The 20345-nt window shown below is 42.2% G+C and overlaps 1 protein-coding gene and 1 long non-coding RNA gene across 6 annotated transcripts in view; one reads left to right on the top strand and one right to left on the bottom strand.

Annotated features, from left to right (window-relative positions):
- The window catches only part of TMEM248 (transmembrane protein 248), a 42331-nt gene extending 23126 nt beyond the window's left edge, over positions 1–19205 (bottom strand). The window contains exons 1-2 of one of the 5 annotated variants that reach the window (XM_024984781.2): positions 18894–19205; positions 6576–6706 (exon numbers count right to left, since the gene is read on the bottom strand). The gene's annotated coding sequence lies outside the window, so the exon portion shown is untranslated. 5 annotated transcript variants of the gene reach the window in all.
- Positions 3975–15728, top strand: LOC104975883 (uncharacterized). Its single transcript, XR_815457.4, has 3 exons — positions 3975–4059; positions 14308–14424; positions 15354–15728. It is a non-coding gene; the product is annotated as an uncharacterized lncRNA (long non-coding RNA).
- Positions 19206–20345: the final 1140 nt, after the last annotated feature.

Genomic DNA, 20345 nt, shown 5'->3' with positions numbered 1-20345 from the left:
TCCCATTAGGGGTTAAGGATCATTTTTAATAGCCACCATTTAACATGTGCGGGGCCAGGCTCTATGCCAAGTGCTTTACATACATATTTCCTAATCCTCACAACACTGCCAAGTAAATATGCCTATCCTCACTTTACCCAAGAGGAAACTGAAATCAAAAGGGGTTAATTTATACAAGGTTGTATTACAAAAAGTCACAGGAAGTACTCAATTGAGATTCTGACTTAATCCACCTGACCTCAAAACCTGTGCTATCACAACACCAGGGTTGATAAGTAGGTTTCAAGTCAAATGCCTGACAGGAGGAAAAAAATTCACATACCACGGATAGTGTATTTTAGCTGACTTCAATATGAGCACAATTAAGATGGACTTTTTCTGAAGTTTAAAACGGTTACCTTATTTCCCATCTCTTTAGCAAGGCAACTCCCACTTCAGCACCTTTACTAGGGTATAAAGCAAAGATGAGTGGAATCTCCTGCCAATAGTTTCTTATTTCTTAATCTAATACAACTTACAAGGCAGAAGAGACTCTCAAAAACTTGTTTCACTCAACAAGTTTAAATGATCAAAAGGGAAATAACAGAAAGCATAAAGGTTCAGTTGCTACATGTGCATTTTAGGCAATGACAGTACTCAAATAAAGACAAAAGGAAAACAATGTGGGCTGATAAAATTTCATGACTTATTTTCCAAAATTCAGACTGGCTGTATTTCTACTTACTTGTAACTACTTAATGCATCGTTCCGTTTTCAAAATCATGACATAAAATCATGGGAATTTCCAACATGATCCCTCTTTTTAACAAATAAATTCATCTTAGTCCCAAAATTGAAAATAACTCATCTCTTTGTTCTTAGTTTTTTAACTGCTGACCTACTTAAAAACCAAACTGAAAGTATCTTTGGATTGAGATGTAATGATTTGGGGTTTAATTAACAGATACTTAAGAAAACAAATCATGAGTGATGACAAGATTAAATGAACACAACATGGAATCATAACATCTGAACACAGTATCAAGACTGGGATATGTTCTGAAAACAGCATTTTAAAACAAACAGCCCAAAATGGCAAATGCCAGCACCATCAGACACTGCTCTACAGTCCCCAGGTTTATAATTATACACAGAAAGAGTGCATACCTCTGGTATGGAAAAGATAATTTAAGGATTTCTACATTTACCAAACAAATCCTAAATGGAAATTTAATTTGCTAAAAACTCTTATCATCTTTCCTCCATTACCTTTTTTTCATTTTAATTGGAATGTCTCAGTGAAAAAAAATTTTTTAACTTTTCTTAAAAAATTCTAAAGCCCTCTCACAAGTCAGTATCACTCTGTAGCAGGTTAACAGTGACAAAAACATCCCGTAGATCTGCCATCCCTGTTAGGACCACTCTTTTTCAGACACTTGACTGTAACAAGGAGGAGACAGAGCAGTGGGGAGAGAGGGAAGAAGAGTCAAAAAGGAGGAGTAAAAAGTTAAGCTGGTCCCTAGTATGTTTAACGAAAAGCTACGGCTGAAGCCAGTGAGGTCCTAAGACTAATCATAACATTCCAGGGCAATTACATGGTGGTGTCCTGTTTGAACAGCCTCAACAGTTCTTCAACAACTGGGTAATAGAAACAAACAACATCTCTGTGAAGTGAACTAAGTGTCATTAAAAACACTCAGGTGATGGCTAAAAGTCTGCCATTTATCACTCGGCTGAAGCCAGAGTGGCAGAGATGTTACTAGATCTGTGCTCCTGCAAACTAAACACAGGCACATAAACCACTCGAGGACAGCACATTTAATTTCCTGATTGTTAATACCAGACAGGAATTACAATCAGCATCTTTTTTCATTGTCTTTAAAATGAGTTAAGCACTGCTTCGTGTCATTGGCTGTTTAACAAAAGAAGACACATACATCAAATGCAAACAGTTCTCTAACCCAGAAAACCACCAGAAGTCAGACTCGGTAGCCTGTGTTTTTCTGAAGCAGAAAAGCATTCAACCCTTAACCAGCTGTCTCTGCGAATACTTCCAGACACCTACTGCCTAGCTACCTAGACCCGGTGCCCTTCCACCAAAGGCCCAAGCTTTCTATTTCCCAGCACATCTGTAATGACCCAAACCCTCCCCATCCTTCAAGGTCCACCTCAAAAGTCACTTCCTTCAAGGTTATGTGGCAGCCTGGATGGGACTGGGGCTAGAGGGAGAATGGATACATGTATATGTATGCCTGAGTCCCTCCACTGTTCGTCTCAAACTATTGCAACATAGTTTGTTAATCGGCTGTACCACAACAAAAAAATTAAAAAGTCTTTTTAAAAAGTCACTTCCTTTAGGAAGGTTTTCTGATCCTAATCAGAAGGAAATCTCTAATAGCTGGTATCTCTATATGGCAATTAAGTCCTGCCACGTTTTATCCCCCATCCCTTTCTCTAATTAAGTCCCTGGCCAGCAAAAACTATATTTGCACTTAGGTCTGTCTCGCTTCCCTGCAGCAGCTGCAGCTCCCGCCCCAACAGAGCAGGTGCGCTCCATCAGCATTTGTGATCCTAGAACCCAGACGCCCTCCGCAGCCCTGATTCCAGTCCGTCTCAATTAGGCCACAGAAATTCTTCCCAACCTTTACTAGGAAGTCAACACACTGCCTCCTTACTCCCAGAGTAAACAGTCTTGGAGTCATAAAGTATATCTCAGCTGCACAACAGGTCTATTTCCTTTGAGATTTCTTAGATGCAGTGAGGGAGCGGAGGGTGCTTTTATCATTCAAGCTGGAACCGAGCACTATCTACAGATGGGATACAAAAAGCTCAGACTCCAAGCTCACCAAAAAGAATGCTACAGGGACAAACCAACAGTCATCACCAACCCTGGGGTCTTGCCTCCCGCTACCTCCCCGAGAGGGCTCACCTTTGAGGCGGGAAAGTAGCAATTCAGCAACCACAAGCTTTCCTGCTTTCAGGCAGACCGCAAAGCAGCTCATCATTCAACACTCAGCCAAGGCTGTCATCGGCTGAGAACTAAACTACAGACACCGGATTCTTCAACAAAGGCCCCCTCACCAGCTGTCCACCGATTATGGTGTTTACACGATCGAAAGCAGCACAACGGGCCTAGTCTTATTCCAGAGGGTGCCTATCAAGGGAACTAGAATTACCGGCCTCTAGATTACCTTGAAGCCACTCAATTTAGTTTATTAAAATATAAGTGAGGATGATAATCCACCCCCGCTCTGGATAGTTACCAAGCTTGACACAAAAAAATACCACTAGTTCACTTCAAGTGTCGCATGTACCCAAGTCTCTCCCTCCCATCTTGAAATGTGTATCCTTCGCAAACGGAAGAATAACGCAAACGCGTCCCAAAGTCAACAAAGGCAAACCACCACCAAGTTCCCCGTGCCAAATCCAAATTATCCAGGCCTCGGCTCCAGACGTGGCAAGTCCTGCCATCTCGAGGGCCTCCAGGGAACGCTGGCTCCGGGGACGCGAATGGACAAACCCCGGTGGCCGGCGACCCAGGCCGAGGCCACCAGCCTAGGCCGGACCAGGACCAACCCCCATCAGCAGCTGGAGTCGGGGCTGCAGCCCGAGACGTGAGGGCGAAACCAAGCCAGTTCATCCCCTCCTGGCCCTCGTCAGCCCCGGCCGAGCCCTGACCCCCGCCCGCCCTGGCTCACCCCGCCCCGGTGGGCAGCGGCGCGCCCCGGGCCCGGCCGGGCCAGCTGCTCGCCGGACGCCCGCGGCCGCTCGGAGCTCACTAGCGGCGGCGCGCGGCCGGCCCGGGGCCGCTCGGCACCATTCTCCCCGCCGCGCCGGGGGCAGCGTCCGGCTCCGCGGGGCCGACGCGAGGACCAAAGGCCAGTCGGGCTCCCGCCGCCGCGACACGGTCTCGTCACCAGGTCCGGCTTCCGTGGTTTCCGGGTAGAAAAAAACGCCACGGACAACGCCGCCTTGACCTCCGACACCTGGCGTCCGACGGCGGCGCGGCGGGGACAAGACTCCTCAGTCGCTGGAGGCGGAGGCCACGCTTCCTAGCGGGGTCACGTGGCGGGCTCGCACGTGAGTACGTGGGGTGCGTGCGTGCCAGCGTGGAGTGCGGGACGTTCTTTTGCGTGTTCTGTGTAAGACTGGTGTGTAGTCAGAGTGATTGCGCCGAGTATGCATGAGTGGTGCATGTTTGTGGATCTCTGTGTGTCCCTGTGCTTTTTGTACAAGGCTTCAGGCAGTGCATATTTAGTGTTTGATGGGTGTGTGTGTAAAGTGTGTGCGTGTGTGTCTGTGTGTCTCTCTGCTCCGGGATTAATCACTGCTGATAAAAGTATCCCTTGCTGCAATCAAAATTATGAAATTTATTTGTAAAATGATTTTAAAGATTTTTGTAAAATAAATTGGCATTGTCCAGTAAACTTGAAGATATACATAATCTCCGGAGACTGTTACCCTGGAAAAACACTTGCACGTCTGCACAAATTGACCTAGTAATGTTTATAGCACCTCTATTTTTTTTGGTTCGTTTTTTGTTTTGGTTGTTTTTGGACTATAATTGCTTTACAGTGTTGTGTTAGTTTCTGCTGCACAACAATGTGAATTAGGCAAATGTATGCATACATATCGGAGAAGGCAATGGCACCCCACTCCAGTACTCTTGCCTGGAAAATCCCATGGATGGAGGAGCCTGGTAGGCTGTAGTCCATGGGGTCGCTAAGAGTTGGACACGACTGAGCGACTTCCTTTTCACTTTTCACTTTCATGCATTGGAGAAGGAAATGGCAACCCACTCCAGTGTTCTTGCCTGGAGAATCCCAGGGGCGGGGGAGCCTGGTGGGTTTCCGTCGATGGGGTCGCACAGAGTCGGACACGACTGAAGCGACTTAATAGCAGTAGCAGCATGCATACATATATCCCTTCCCTCTTGAGTCTTCCTCCCAGCCCCGCCCCAGACCACTGTTTGTAATCACTAAGAATTAAGGGGAGGGGAAAAACAAATGCTCATACAGTCAAATGCAAGCCTGTAAACCTTAGGTATATTCATATATAATCAAATACAATACAAAAGAGCAGTGAAAAATAATTGAAAACTGCTGACACAGCAAAGAAGCTCAATCTCAGGGAGCAAGTCACACAATGATACATTGAAGCATAATTCCACTGTAAAAAAAATTTCCAAACATGCTAATATAATGGACATATTGTTTAGAGATGCATACATAATTGGTAGAACTCTGACAAAAATCAAGAGAAAAAGAGGCACAGGATTTCCCTGGTGGCGTAGTGGGTAAGAATCTGCCTGCCAATGCAGGGGACATGGGTTTGATCCCTGGTCTGGGAAGATTCCATATGCCACGAAGCAGCTAAGCCACAACTATGGAGGCTTTGCTCTAGAGCTTGGCCTCAACTACTGAAGCCTGCATGCTGCAACTGCTGAAGCCCATGCTCCACAACAAGAGAGACCAGCAAAATGAGAAGCCTGTGCACTGCAATGAAGAGTAACCCCCACTCACTGCAACTAGAGAAAGCTGGCACAAAGCAGCGAAGACCCAGAACAACCAAAAATAAAATTAAATAAAGCGTTAAACAATTAATCATTAAGAAAAAGATGCACAGTCTTCATGCTAAGTGTTAGAATGATGGACTTGGGGAAAAGCGCACAAGCCAATTCAAAGGTAATTGGAATGTTCCCTATCTTAAAAAGGGTCATGAGCACACAGCTATTTAACAAATTTAAGTTATTGTTTATATTTTATGCATAACTTAAAATTTTTATTTTGTATCCACTAGATAGCTAATAAAAATGGAAAACACTGTGATTCACCATTGAATTAGAAAGTCATTGAGTATGAAGATGGTTTATCATGTGACAAAGGCAGCAGAAGCTGCTAAGTATCTTCAAGTAGGTCAAACCTAGGAGATGCCACTGTGAAGTCATTCAAGAGTCGTGAAACAGAATGACTGTACCCTGAAACACTTACCTTTGACAAAAGTATTAATAGCTGTCAGCTGGTTTTCAAAAGAAGCTTCTTAACTTCCAGTAGAAAATAATTAAACCAAAGATATTTTAATCCTCAAGATTATACCTTCAACCTCAAAGATGGTAAAGTCAATCAAATTACAAGTGGAGGCTTTGACAAGCATGCCAATGCAAGCAATAAATAGCTACAAGTGGCCGTAGGTTCTTTAAATCAGTTGGTGAATGTGAACTAAACTTAAACCTGGATTGTGAAAGTGAACAGCAGTGTGGTAGGTCATTGTGTCAGGATAAATATATGCTGTTATAAATTAAAAATAAGTCATGTCAATTCTGTGCATCAAAGTCCAAAAAGAAATAAAAACATTTTAACTCCACTATTTTCATACACACTTATGTAATTCTTTTTCTGAAAAGCTGTTATTGAATCAATGAACATCTTACACTCGATGAAATATCAGAATCAATAAACACTGTTGCATAAGTGAAAGAACAGTAAACATTTCATAAAAGAAGAAATGTGAATTCCAACAGATACAAAAGGATGTCATTGGTGATAATGATGGGGGACTCACTGAGGATAAACAATTTGCTGGGAAGGAAGGTATACCTCAACAGCAGGAAGGAGAGCAGGAGACTCTGGTTGGAGGTGGGATTTGGAGTCTAGTCCTGGCTTTGCTGTTCACTGTGTGGATCCCCTTGAGTAGGTCACAAACACTCCGAACCTCAGACTCTTCATTCCTAAGGTGGAGAAAATAACATCCACTTACTCAAGTCGAAGACCATAAAGAAAACTGAGCACTGAAGAATTGATGTTTTTGAACTGTGGTGCTGGAGAAGACTCTTGAGAGTCCCTTGGACTAAAAGGAGATCAAACCAGTCAATCCTAAAGGAAACCAACCCTGAATATTCATTAGAAGGACTGATGCTGAAGCTGAAGCTCCAATACTTTGGCCACTTGATGCAAAGAGCCAACTCACTGGAAAAGACCCTGATGCTGGGAAAGATTGAGGGCAGGAGAAAAAAGGGGTGGCAGAGGATGAGATGGCTGGATGGCATCACAGACTCAATGGACATGAGTTTCAGCAAACTCTGGGAGATGGTGAAGGACAGGAAAGCCTGGCATGCTGCAGTCCATGGGGTCACAAAAGAGTCAGAAACAACTTAGCGACTGAACAACAACAACAAAAAATCCTCCAAATGTTGTGTAAACTGTAAAATGCTGTCAAAAGATATGTGCTGTGACAGTTAACCACGGTAAGACCACAACAAACTTTAACTGTTTTGTGAAAGTTCAGGCAGGGTCCCAACCCCTGGTCAACATACTGATGAAGCGTTGCTTTGTAAACCCTTGGGTTCAAGGAGCTTTAGAATGGTTTATGTCAGCTTCTCAGCATTATTTATTGATAATAATCAGACTGATAATTTACACCTGGGCTTCTTGAGGCCCCGCAGGGGGCTCTGCCATTGAGGAATGTACCTATATGACCGGCAAGATCTTTAAAGGACTCTGCTTTGGGCTCCCTGTTCCAAAGTTTTCATGCACATGTTGATGGTTCCTGATCCAAGAGAAAAAGTGATTTCTGTCTTGGTTCTTATAAAAAATGGACAATAGGACCTGGTCTTTCCAGACCTTTTGCTATGGAATAGTCTTTGGCTATAATGCATGTCCTTACTTTAATACTGTTGCTATTTATTTTTTCCTGTAATAAACTGTAGCATTGCCCTATGAGTTTCCTGAGCAACTGAACCCTGTTAAGTGAAAGTGAAAGTCTCTCAGTCGTGTCCGACTCTTTGCGACCCCATGGACTATAGTCCATGGAATTCTCCAGGCCAGAACACTGGAGTGGGTAGCCTTTCCCTTCTCCAGGGGATCTTCCCTACCCAGGGATCAAACCCAGGTCTCCCACATTGCAGGCAGATTCTTTACCAGATGAGCCATAGGGAAGCCCAAGAACACTGGAGTGGGTAGCATATCCCTTCTCCTTAATTGCCACCATTCATGCAGCTGGTGTCTGAAGTAGGACTTACTGAAAGCCTCCTCACTCTTAATGGCTAAGGCATTATTTAAAAAGAAAAAGGATAGGACTTCCCTGGTGATCAGGTGGTTAAGAACCCGCCTTGCAATGCAGGGGACTCGGATTCAATCCCTGGTCAGGGAACTAAGATCCCACATGCCAGTGAGCAGCTAAGCCACAACTAGAGAGACCGTTCACTGCGTGAGACAACAAAGATCCCGCATGCTGCAGCTGAGGCCAGATGCAGCCAAATAATAAATAATAACTTAAATAAACAAACACAGCTCCTAAAAAAGATAATTCCGATAAAGCAGATGAAAACGAACAAGCCATCCTTGGTTTGAAATAGCACAGATTTTGAAATGAGATACTTATTAATAATAAAACTGTCAAGTGAAATCTGGAAATGAAAGAATCCAAACTCCAGGAGCTTAAATGGATCAGAAGGGAAATGCAAACCAATGTCAAGTCAGCTACAAATTCAGTCCCGTGGTTGCTGCTTTGAGCACTAGCCAAATGAAAGCAAGCTCAGAATCTCCATGGGTTGAGTTCTGCCCTCTCTGGCTGGTGCTATAATTTTTGATGAATCAGCTCAGCTTGTGACACCCATGAAGATAATTAAAGTGGGGCAAGATGAGAGTGGAGGGCAGGAAGCCATGGAAATAAGGGATTATTCAGTAAAGGAATGGAGACATTTTGTAGATCATCACAGACATCGTCCTAATAAACATTTGTGAAAATGAGCCTCCGGAGACCTTTAGAATTGGGTCTCTGTCCCTGCTTTGAAGTCTGCTAGCCAGAGAGGGAGTATCTGGGCTACCCCCACCCCATCCTCTGTTGGCTAATACCTTTGTGAGGATGGGTCATGAGGAAGCCCCTAGATTAACGGAATGGATGAAGAAAAAGGTCCCTTCATACATATCCAGAGAAGGGTAACTTTATTGTCCCTCCCTTTATCCACACAAACTGAAGATGCCAAAACATAGCAGGTGCAGCCGGGATTGGGCTATGTAATAATTATGGAACTGAGTCACCCAGGCTGTGACCAAAACCATAATGGAAGGAATCCCGCCGGCATTGGCACCATCTAATACTTTACTATTGAGTCCACGGAGAATGTGAAAGTAGCAGCTTCAAAGCCTTTATCCCCGTGACCCCACGGGGAATTTTTTTTTAAGTTAGATGGCATAGCCACTTAGGAAAACAGATTGGCAATTCCTCAAAAAGTTAAGCATTGAGTTTGTATTTGACCCTGTAATTCCACTCCTAGAGACTCAACAGAATGGAAGACATGGCGAAACAAAAAGATGTACACAGATGTTCACAACAGCGATATCATAGCCCACAAGTGGAAACAGCTCAAATGTTCACCAAATGATGAATGGATTAAACAAAATGGGCAATATCCATGCAATGGAATATTCAGTTCAGTTCAGTCGCTCAGTCGTGTCCGACTCTTTGCTACTCCATGAACCACAGCATGTCAGGCCTCCCTGTCCATCACCAACTCCCAGAGTCCACCCAAACCCACGTCCATTGAGTCGGTGATGCCATCCAACCATCTCATCCTCTGTCGTCCCCTTCTCCTCCTGCCCTCAGTCTTTCCCAGCTACAGGGTCTTTTCAAATGAGTCAGCTTTTTGCATCAGGTGGCCAAAGGATTGGAGTTTCAGCTTCAACATCAGTCCTTCCAATGAACACCCAGGACTGATCTCCTTTAGGATGGACTGGTTGGATCTCCTTGCAGTCCAAGGGATTCTCAAGAGTCTTCTCCAACACCACAGTTCAAAAGCATCAATTCTTTGGCCCTCAGCTTTCTTTATAGTCCAACTCTCACATCCATACAAGACCACTGGAAAAACCATAGCCTCGACTAGACAGACCTTTGTTGACAAAGTAATGTCTCTGCTTTTGAATATGCTGTCTAGGTTGGTCATAACTTTCCTTCCAAGGAGTAAGCGTCTTTCAATTTCATGGCTGCAATCACCATCTGCAGTGATTTTTGAGCCCAGAAAAATAAAGTCAGCCACTGTTTCCAGTGTTTCCCCATCTATTTGCCATGAAGTGATGGGACCGGATGCCATGATCTTAGTTTTCTGAATGTTGAGCTTTAAGCCAACTTTTTTACTCTCCTCTTTCACTTTCATCAAGAGGCTCTTTAGTTCTTCTTCACTTTCTGCCATAAGGGTGGTGTCATCTGTATATCTGAGGTGATTGATATTTCTCCCAGCAATCTTGATTCCAGCTTGTGCTTCCTCCAGCCCAGCGTTTCTCATGATGTACTCTGCATAGAAGTTAAATAAGCAGGGTGACAATATACAGCCTTGATGTACTCCTTGTCCTATTTGGAACCAGTCTGTTGTTCCATGTCCAGTTCTAACTGGTGCTTCCTGACCTGCATAACAGGTTTCTCAAGAGGCAGGCCAGGTGGTCTGGTATTCCCATCTCTTTCAGAATTTTCCACAGTTTATTGTGATCCACACAGTCAAAGGCTTTGGCATAGTCAGTAAAGCAGAAATAGATATTTTCCTGGAACTCTCTTGCTTTTTCGATGACCCAGCAGATGTTGGCAATTTGATCTCTGGTTCCTCTGCCTTTTCTAAAACCAGTTTGAACATGTGGAAGTTCACAGTTCACGTATTGCTGAAGCCTGGCTTGGAGAATTTTGAGCATCACTTTACTAGCGTGTGAGATGAGTGCAATTGTGCGGTAGTTTGAGCTCTCTTTGGCATTGCCTTTCTTTGGGATTGGAATGAACACTGACCTTTTCCAGTCCTGTGGCCACTGCTGAAAGTGCAGCACTTTCACAGGATCATCTTTCAGGATTTGAAATAGCTCAACTGGAATTCCATCACCTCCAATGGCTTTGTTCATAGTGATACTTCCTAAGGCCCACTTGACTTCACATACCAGGATGTCTGGCTCTGGGTGAGTGACCACACCATCGTGATTATCTGGGTCGTGAAGATTTTTTTTGTACAGTTCTTCTGTGTATTCTTGCCACCTCTTCTTAATATCTTCTGCTTCTGTTAGGTCCATACCATTTCTGTCCTTTATTGGAATATTATTCACCCATAAAGGGGAAGGGAGTACTGCTACATGCTGTAATATAGATGAACCTTGGAAACATACTAAGTGAAAGAAGCCAGAAACAAAAGACCATGGATTATATGATTCCATTGATATGAAGTGTCCAGAATAAGCAAATCTATGGACACAGAAACTAGACTAAAGGCTGCCTAAGGTGGGAGGCAAATTGAAGGGTGATAACTAAAGGAGAGTTTCTTTGGGGACAATGAAAATGTTCAAAAATTTATTGTGGTCATGGTTGCACAAGTCTGTGAATATAATGGAAACCACTGAACTGTACATTTTAACTATATATTTGTGTGGTATATGAATTATCTCTCAATAAAGCTGCTTTCAAAACATTAAGACTTTACAAAAGAAAATCAAAACAAGGCAGGGAGTAACTTTCAAGGCTCTAATCCTGTGAAAATCTTTAGACAGTTAATGTTTAAATGAAAATAAAAAAGGAAGAAATTGACACAGTGCCATCAAAACCTTGATAGAAATATTACAGGAATCTGAGTTTCCCACAACTAGGTCTCCTCAAAGGCCCTAGGATATGAAATTCCAAGGCGTAGAGAAATTTCTGAAAGAAAAGAATTCCAACGAGCCTAGGGCATCAAATTCCAAAATAAAAACTTTTAATATAAAGGCAGTAGTTCTTTGTCTCATAGTTGCTAATTTTCCTTAAGATTGAGATTATTTCGAATTTTAAAATAATTGACATTTCTTCGTTAAAAAAAAAAATCAAGGCCATAACGGAGGAAGATTGGCATAAAGGCTAAGATGTGGACCGTAGGCTTTTTGATGTGGACCATTTTTTTAGTGAAAGTATCTTAGTCATGTCCAACTCTTTTTGACCCCATGGACTATATAGTCCATGGAATTCTCCAGGCCAGAATACTGGAGTGGGCAGCCATTCCCTTCTCCAGGGGATTTTGCCAACTCAGGAACCGAACCCAGGTCTCCCACATTGCAGGCAGATTCTTTGCCAGCTGAGACACCAGGGAAGCCCCAGTGAGCCACTAGGGAAGCCCAAGACTTAAAAAAAATAAATCTTTATTGAATTTGTTACATTACTGCTTCTGTTTTATGTTTTGGTTTTTTGGCTGTGAGGCAGGTAGGTTCTTAGCTCCCCGACCAGAGACTGAACCAGCACCCTCTGCATTGGAAGGCAAAGTCTTAACCACTGGATCAAGAGAGAAACCATAGCCTTGACTAGACAGACCTTTGTTGACAAAGTAATGTCTCTGCTTTTTAATATGCTGTCTAGGTTGGTCATAACTTTCCTTCCAAGGAGTAAGCATCTTTAATTTCATGGTTGCAATCACCATCTGCAGTGATTTTGGAGCCCAGAAAAATAAAGTCAGTCACTGTTTCCACTGTCTCCCCATCTATTTGCCATGAAGTGATGGGACCAGATGCCATGATCTTAGTTTTCTGAATGTTGAACTTTAAGCCAACTTTTTCACTCTCCTCTTTCACTTTCATCAAGAGGCTCTTTAGTTCTTCTTCACTTTCTGCCATAAGGGTGGTGTCATCTGCATATCTGAGGTGATTGATATTTCTCCCAGCAATCTTGATTCCAGCTTGTGCTTCCTCCAGCCCAGCGTTTCTCGTGATGTACTCTGCATATAAGTTAAATAAGCAGGGTGATGATATACAGCCTTGACGTACTCCTTGTCCTATTTGGAACCAGTCTGTTGTTCCATGTCCAGTTCTAACTGTTGCTTCTTGATCTGCATACAGAATTCTCAGGAGGCAGGTAAGGTGGTCTGGTATTTCCGTCTCTTTAAGAATTTTCCACAGTTTGTTATCATCCACACAAAGGCTTGGTGTAGTCAGTAAAGCAGGAGTAGACATTTTCTGGAACTCTCTTGTTTTTTCCATGATCCAGTGGATGCTGGCAATTTGATCTCTGGTTCCTCTGCCTTTTCTAAATCCAGCTTGAACATCTGAAAGTTCACGGTTCACGTACTGTTGAAGCCTGGCTTGGAGAATTTTGAGCATTACTTTGCTAGTGTGTGAGATTGAGTGCCGTTATATGGTAGTTCGAACATCCTTTGGCATTGCCTTTCTTTGGGATTGGAATGAAAACTGACCTTTTCCAGTCTTGTGGCCATTGCTGAGTTTTTCAAATTTGCTGGCATACTGAGTGCAGCACTTTCACAGCATCATCTTTTAGGATTTGAAATAGGTCAACTGGAGTTCCATCACCTCCACAGTAGTGATGCTTTCTAAGACCCACTTGACTTAGCATTCCAGGATGTTTGCCTCTAGGTGAGTGATCACACCATCGTGATTATCTGGGTTGTGAAGCTCTTTTTTGTATAGTTCTGTGTTTTGTTGCCACCTCTTCTGAGTATCTTCTGCTTCTGTTAGATCCATAACATTATGTCCTTTATTGAGCCCATCTTTGCATGAAATGTTCCCTTGGCATCTCTAATTTTCTTGAAGAGATATCTAGTCTTTCCCATTCTATTGTTTTCCTCTATTTCTTTGCATCGCTCACTGAAGAAGTCTTTCTTATCTCTCCTTGCTTTTCTTTGGAGCTCTGCATTCAAATGGGTGTATCTTTCCTTTTCTCCTTTACCTTTAGCTTCTCTTCTTTTCTCAGCTATTTGTAAGGCCTCCTCAGACAACCATTTTGCTTTTTTGCATTTCTTTTTCTTGGGGATGGTCTTGATCACTGCCTCCTGTACAACATCATGAACCTTGGTCCATAGTTCTTCAGGCACTCTATCTATCAGATCTAATCCTTTGAATCTGTTTGTCACTTCCATTGTATCATCATAAGGGATTTGATTCAGGTCATACCTGAATGGTCTAGTGGTTTTCCTACTTTCTTCAATTTAAGTCTGAATTTTTAAAGTCTGATATGTACATAGAATGGAATTTAATCTAAAAAGGAAGAAATTCTGATACTTGCAACAGCAAGGATTAGCCTTGAAAACATTATGATCAATGAAATAAGTCAGAAACAAAAGAATATATATAGTATGATTTCCCTTACACGAAGGAGCTAGAATAGGCAAATTGATTAGGAAAGTGGAATAGAGGTTACTGGGAACTGTAGGGGGTGGGGAGTGAGGAGTTATTGTTTAATGGGTACCAAGTTTCTGCCTGGGATGATGAACAAATTCTAGAAATGTATAGTGGCACAACATTTGTGAATGTACTTTAATGACACTGAATTGTACACTTGAAAATGGTCAATTTTATGTTACATACAGTCCACCAATTTTTTTTTTTTTAGTGAACTTCTAGGCGTGGTCTATGTCCTCACAGTGGACAAAGCGGTGGGAGGTCTGACCGTGCACCTGTCTGGACCAGGACCAACGTGGCTGCCCCTTCAGGTTCCCGTTTCCTTTATGTACGTAAGTACAGATGATCTACGCTGGGACATTTCTCTCATGGCCAACCGAGGACACATGGGCCTTGTTGAGAGATTACTCTTGCTGGGAACCAATATCTGTCAAAGTACGTGACCCAAGAAAAGAAATTTGGTTACATTCTCAAGATGTTTTGAACCTGAAACAAGAGACAAAGCCTTAAACCTATATTCCCATGAGAAATAATAGACGGTACATGAGAAAAGCTACATTTTGTTGGGAGGGGCGAAGAAAATCAGTGATAGATTACTTATGGTTTAATCAGTCAAAAGAAATACCCTCAAAAGTATAGATTGTTACTGATCAGGGAGGAAAAGAAATGTCAAGTATTAAAAAAGTGTCTGTGCTGGTGGTACTGGATGGAGCAGCTGTCTGTTTAAATGAATACCAACCCTCAAATGACTGCAAACATTGGGAATATGTGTGCACATCTAGATTCTCTACATGAACAGGTCCTGTTCCCAGGTGTTCTGTGCACATAGGGTGACAGCCTTTGGCTGTGATACTGTTCCTTACATTAATGGCGTTGCTATCTTGTACCCTTTTCCTGAGATAAACTCTAGATTTGTAAGCACTGCCTTATTGAGTCCTGTCATTTGTGTGTCTTTAGCAATTCAAACCTGTTTACCACCATTGGGGTAGTTTTCCTGCATTAAAAATCAGTCTCCTGATGGGGGCGCTGACAAGGACACAGCCCCTCTTTGGTACTCCTGCCCCTAAAACACAAACCCTGTTGTTCAGTCAGTTGTATCTGACTCTTTGAGACCCCATGGACTGCAGCACGCCAGGCTTCGCTGTCCTTCACTATCTCATGGAGTTTGCTCAAACTCATGTCCATTGAATCAATGATGCCATTCAACCATCTCATCCTCTGTCGCCCCCTTCTCCTCCTGCCCTCAATCTTTCCCAGCATCAGGGTCTTTTCCAGTGAGTCGGCTCTTCACATCAGGTGGCCAAAGTATTGGAGCTTCAGCTTCAGCATCAGTCCTTCCAGTGAAAACTCAAATCTAGTCACCATGAAATGACCAAACAAATCCCGGATGAGCGACGTTCTCTAAACATTGAGCCCACCCTCTACAAACATATACCAATGTCATGAAAAACAAAAATCCTCATGTACACATTAAACATCCTACAGTTTTGTAAACTATATCAATAAAGCTGAAAAAACACACCCAAACAAAATAAGGCTGGCAATTATTTAAAGAAGACTAAAAAGACATGACCAATAAATGTGGTAATTAATCCTGCACATGAAACTGGATTTTATTTTTTTTTAAATCTATTAAAGACACTATTTGGAGAATTTGGTCTGTTTATTGCCTCAAAGTTAAATTTTCATTGTTATGTAAAACACTGTCCTTATTCTTAGGAGATATATATATCTAATTTATTTAGGGATATAAAATTATGGTATCTGCACCTAACAAGTACTGCAGCCAGAGTGGGAGTGGCAGGGGAGAAAGAAAAAGAGGGAGGACAAGAGAGAAAAAGCAAATGTGGCAAAATGTTAAGGATTAGATCAAGGAGAAGGGCATGTAGGTTGTTCATTATTCTTCCAATATTTCTGTAGATTTGACATTTTTCCAAATTAAAAATTTAGGAGGAAAAACTAACAATCACTGCACTACATTAGACCAGTGGTCGACAAACTTCTGCAAAAAATATTTTAGGTTTTACAGGCCACAGGAACTCTATTCTAACTATTCATCTCTGGCCATGTAGTATGAAAGCAACAGAATGAATGGGAGTGGCAGTGTTCTAATAAAACTTTATTTACAAAAGCAGGGGGTGGACCAAATTTGGCTGCTAGCCACACTTTTTGATGTCTAATTTTGGCTGTGAGCAACTCAAGGCTGCACCCCAGGGTCGACTGGAAATTCATGGCTGGAATTGATAAAATTCTCTTAAAACATGAATCAAATACTGTAGCTTGAAATGCTATAGTCCTAATTGCCTAATAACAAAAACAGCCACACCCCACTTCAAACCTCTCCTTTTTCATCTTTTCTCTAATAAAAACTCTTCAAATTTCATTATCTTCCTGAAGCCCCAAAACTCTTTACCAACCTCTCTCTTCTCAGTTCTCTGAGATCTTGGGGAGAGTTGATATAAAATGGTGTTTTGAAGTGGAGACTCTGTGGGAATGTAAAATGGTACAACTGCTATGAAAAATAGTATGGTGGCTCCCCCAAATTAACAAGAGATCAGCCATATGATCCAGCACTTCCAGGAATATATCCAACAGAACAGAATCAGGATGAATGGAAGTCTGAACTCTGTGTTCACTGCAACACTAGTCACAGTTGCTGAGAGGTGGGAAAAAAACCTAAATGTCCAAGAGATGACTGGATAAAGAAAATGTGTGTACATACGATGGAATGCTACTCAGCCTTTAAAAAAAAAAACAAGGAAATTCTGAGACTTCCCTGCTGGTCCAATGGTTAAGACTCTGTACTTCCACTGCAAGGGACTTAAGTTTAATCCCTGGTTGGGGAACTAAAGATCCTGCATGCTGAGCAGCCTGGCCAAAATATTAAAAAATAATTAAGAAAATTCTGTGCAAGTTATTATATATAAGATGGATTAACAACAAGGTCCTACTCTATAGTACAGGGAACTGTATTCAACAACTTGTGATAAACCACAATGGAAAAGAATATGAAAAAGAATGTGTATATATATGTCTAACTGAATCACTTTGCTGTACAGTAGACATCACCACAGCATTATAAACCAACTATACTTCAATAAAATAAAGATTTTTTTAAAAAGGAAATAAAATTTTTATTGCAGAATTCTGCAATACGGAACATGGATGGACCTTAGGGACATTAGGCTAAGTGAAATATGCCAGACACAGAAAGACATGTACTGCCTAATTCCATCTCCAGGAGATATCTTTCACAAAATCAAAGATAGGAAATGGCAGTTACCAGAGGCTGGGGAAATGGGAGATGGGGTTATTCATCAGTAGGTGTAGAGTTTCAGTTAAACAAGATGAATAAGCTCTAGAGATCTGCTGTGCAACATTGTTCCTAGAGTCGACAATCCTGTATAAAATTTAACCCAAAATTAAATACACAAAAATTTTAGAGGATAGATCTCATATTAAGAGAACAGATCTCATTTTAAGTGTTCTTACCCTTGTAGCTCAGTTGGTAAAAAATCCGCCTGCAGTGCAGGAGACCTGGGTTCGATCCCTGGGTTGGGAAGATCCCCTGGAGAAGGAAATGGCAACCCACTCCAGTATACTTGCCTGGAAAATCTCATGGACAGAGGAGCCTGGTGGGCTGCAGTCCATGGGATTGCAAAGAGTCAGGCACAACTGAACGACTTAACACTTTACTAACACAAAGTAAAAATAGAACAAGAAGAGAGGGACTCCGGAGCTAGACAGCCCGGGTTTGAATCCTGGTTCCCCACTTCAGCTCTGTGATCTTGGGCAAGACACCCACATCTTGGTGCATCAGCCTCATTTCTGTGCCTTGGAATAACAGTAATACTTCCCCGCAGGTTCCCTGAGAAGGTTCAGTGTATGTTGTTATGTGAAGCACTTAGCACAATGCCTAGCGTGTATTATGCACTAATTAAATCTACCTATTATTATTCCTGTTAGTCCAGGTTTATTAGGGCTTCCCTAGTGGCTCAATGGTAAAGAATCCACCTGCCCATGCAGGAGACACGGGTTCAATCCTCGGTCCAGGAAGATCCCACACACTGCGGAGCAAACTAAGCCCATGCACCACAACTATGGAGCCTGCGCTCTAGAGCCCAGGAGCCGCAACTACCGAAACCTGCGCGCAGTAGAGCCCGTGCTCCACACGAGAAGCCACCACAGTGAGAAGCCAGCGCACCGCAACCAGAGAAAAGCCCTCACAGCAATGAAGATTCAGCACAGCCCAAAACAAAGGGAATGGTTAGACTAGGTTGATTACATTCAAGAGGTAATACATTTTAAATGCTTGCTTAGCACAGGACCTTGTACATAGGGGCTGAATACACTTGAGATACTATAATTATTCCACAGGGCAGTTAAGCCCGGATGTGGTCCCTGTCACTTCCGTTATATCTTATGGTCAAGCAAGTCTTGAGCTATTTGACTTTTCATATTTTTAGAGCTTCCTATTTTTACTGGATTGTAAGGAAGCTGAAGTCAAAGTCCAGGCCATGTACCTTTCACAGTCCCTCCAGCACCATTCTTCATATGTAGTCTGGGCTCCACATATATTTAGGGCAGAAAATTAGTATATTTTAAAGAAAGATGCTTCTGCAGACCACCTTGTCCAACCCCTCACTAATCAGTTCACCCAAACACCCACAAAGGGCTCATTTCAGAATGAGTCACTCTTATTTTGGGGAGGAGAAAGTTTCCATTTGAAATAGTGACCATGTCCATCCGCCCCTCTCACTTTCCAAATCAGGAGAAAAATGACCAAATGCAACCCACCTCTCCACCGCCCAGAGCAGATGCCACTAGAATTTCAGCTTAATTCTGACGACAGACTCGTCCTGCTGCTTAGAGAGGCCTCCACATTTAAGAATGCTTACCAGTCTTCTGGCTGCTACCTCAAATCCAAGAAACTAGCTTTCTTTCAGCTTCATTGACTTTTTACTAAGGGAGCAAGCAATTTTCTTCTGGCAGGGAAACCATTCGACAGGTGCATACTCCTGTGGAGGAAATTTAAGCCAGACACCTACCCCTGCAGACAACTCATTATTCTTTTAAAGCAGGGCAGGCCAGCCAAGAGCTTGATTCCACCCCTAGAGGTGGCATTCTGTATTGGCAACCACGGAGAGGTTGCCTGGGAAACGCTGCTCAGAGACAGCTGTGTCACTTTTAAAACAAACTTCTCCCTTTAAGAGCTAATGTGTGCTAGTCAATTCTGTCATGCAGTAGTTTGAAGCTTTTGTTTTTATACTCTGAAAATATTTTTTTTTCTGTTTTCTGATGATAAAACTACCATGCCATTGTATAAAGTTAAGAAGACTAAGGAAATACCAAAAAGGAAAATTAAAACCATCTATAACCCTCAAACCCAATGGTAATTACTGATGATTATATATATATATATATATATATATATACATATATATATACACACACACACACTTTTTTTTTTTCTCTAGCACTGCTTGGAATTTTAAAACAGATTTGGAATTATGCTTAATGCCACATGAGGATAGCTTTCTGCATAATTATTCTTTAATTGAAACATCCCCCTCTACACAATTTAAATACTGAATTTTTAAACTTCTATACTTAATGTTTTTATATAATTTTTTTATTACTTTCTTGGGCTTCCCCGATGGCTCAGAGGATAAAGAATCCATTTGCAGAACTCAAACTGGGGCTCTGTAACCACCTCAGACGGGTGGGATGAGGAAGGTAGGGGGAGGGAGGTTCAAAAGGAAGCGGACATAAGCATACCTATGGCTGATGCATGTTGATCTTTGACAGAAACCAACACAATATTGTAAAGCAATTATCCTTCAATTTAAAAAATAAATTAAAAAAAAAGAATCTGCTTGCAATGCAGAAGACACAGGAGACTCGGGTTCAATCCATGGGTGGGGAAGATCCTCTGGAGGAGGAAATGACAGCTCACTCCAGTATTCTCACCTGAAAAATCCCATGGACAGAGGAGCCTGATTGGCTACAGTTCACAGGGTCGCAGAGTCGGACAAGATTGAGCGACTAAGCACAAGCACATTATTTTCTTAGCATTGCTAATTATAGAAATAGGGTTACTGTGCCATTAAAGTATAAAGATTTTTAAGGCTCTTGACACACAGCCCTGACTTGCTGTCTGGAAATCTTATAATCTTTCATCAGTGAGGCACAATTCTCTATACACTCATAAAGTGCTATATTTGCCATAAGATGTTCACCTTTGCCAAT

The sequence above is a fragment of the Bos taurus genome, chromosome 25 (assembly GCF_002263795.3).
Source record: "Bos taurus isolate L1 Dominette 01449 registration number 42190680 breed Hereford chromosome 25, ARS-UCD2.0, whole genome shotgun sequence".
NCBI classification, from domain to species: domain Eukaryota; kingdom Metazoa; phylum Chordata; class Mammalia; order Artiodactyla; family Bovidae; genus Bos; species Bos taurus.
Note: the sequence above shows the minus strand (reverse complement) of the source record. Positions and strands in the feature narration are given on the sequence as shown.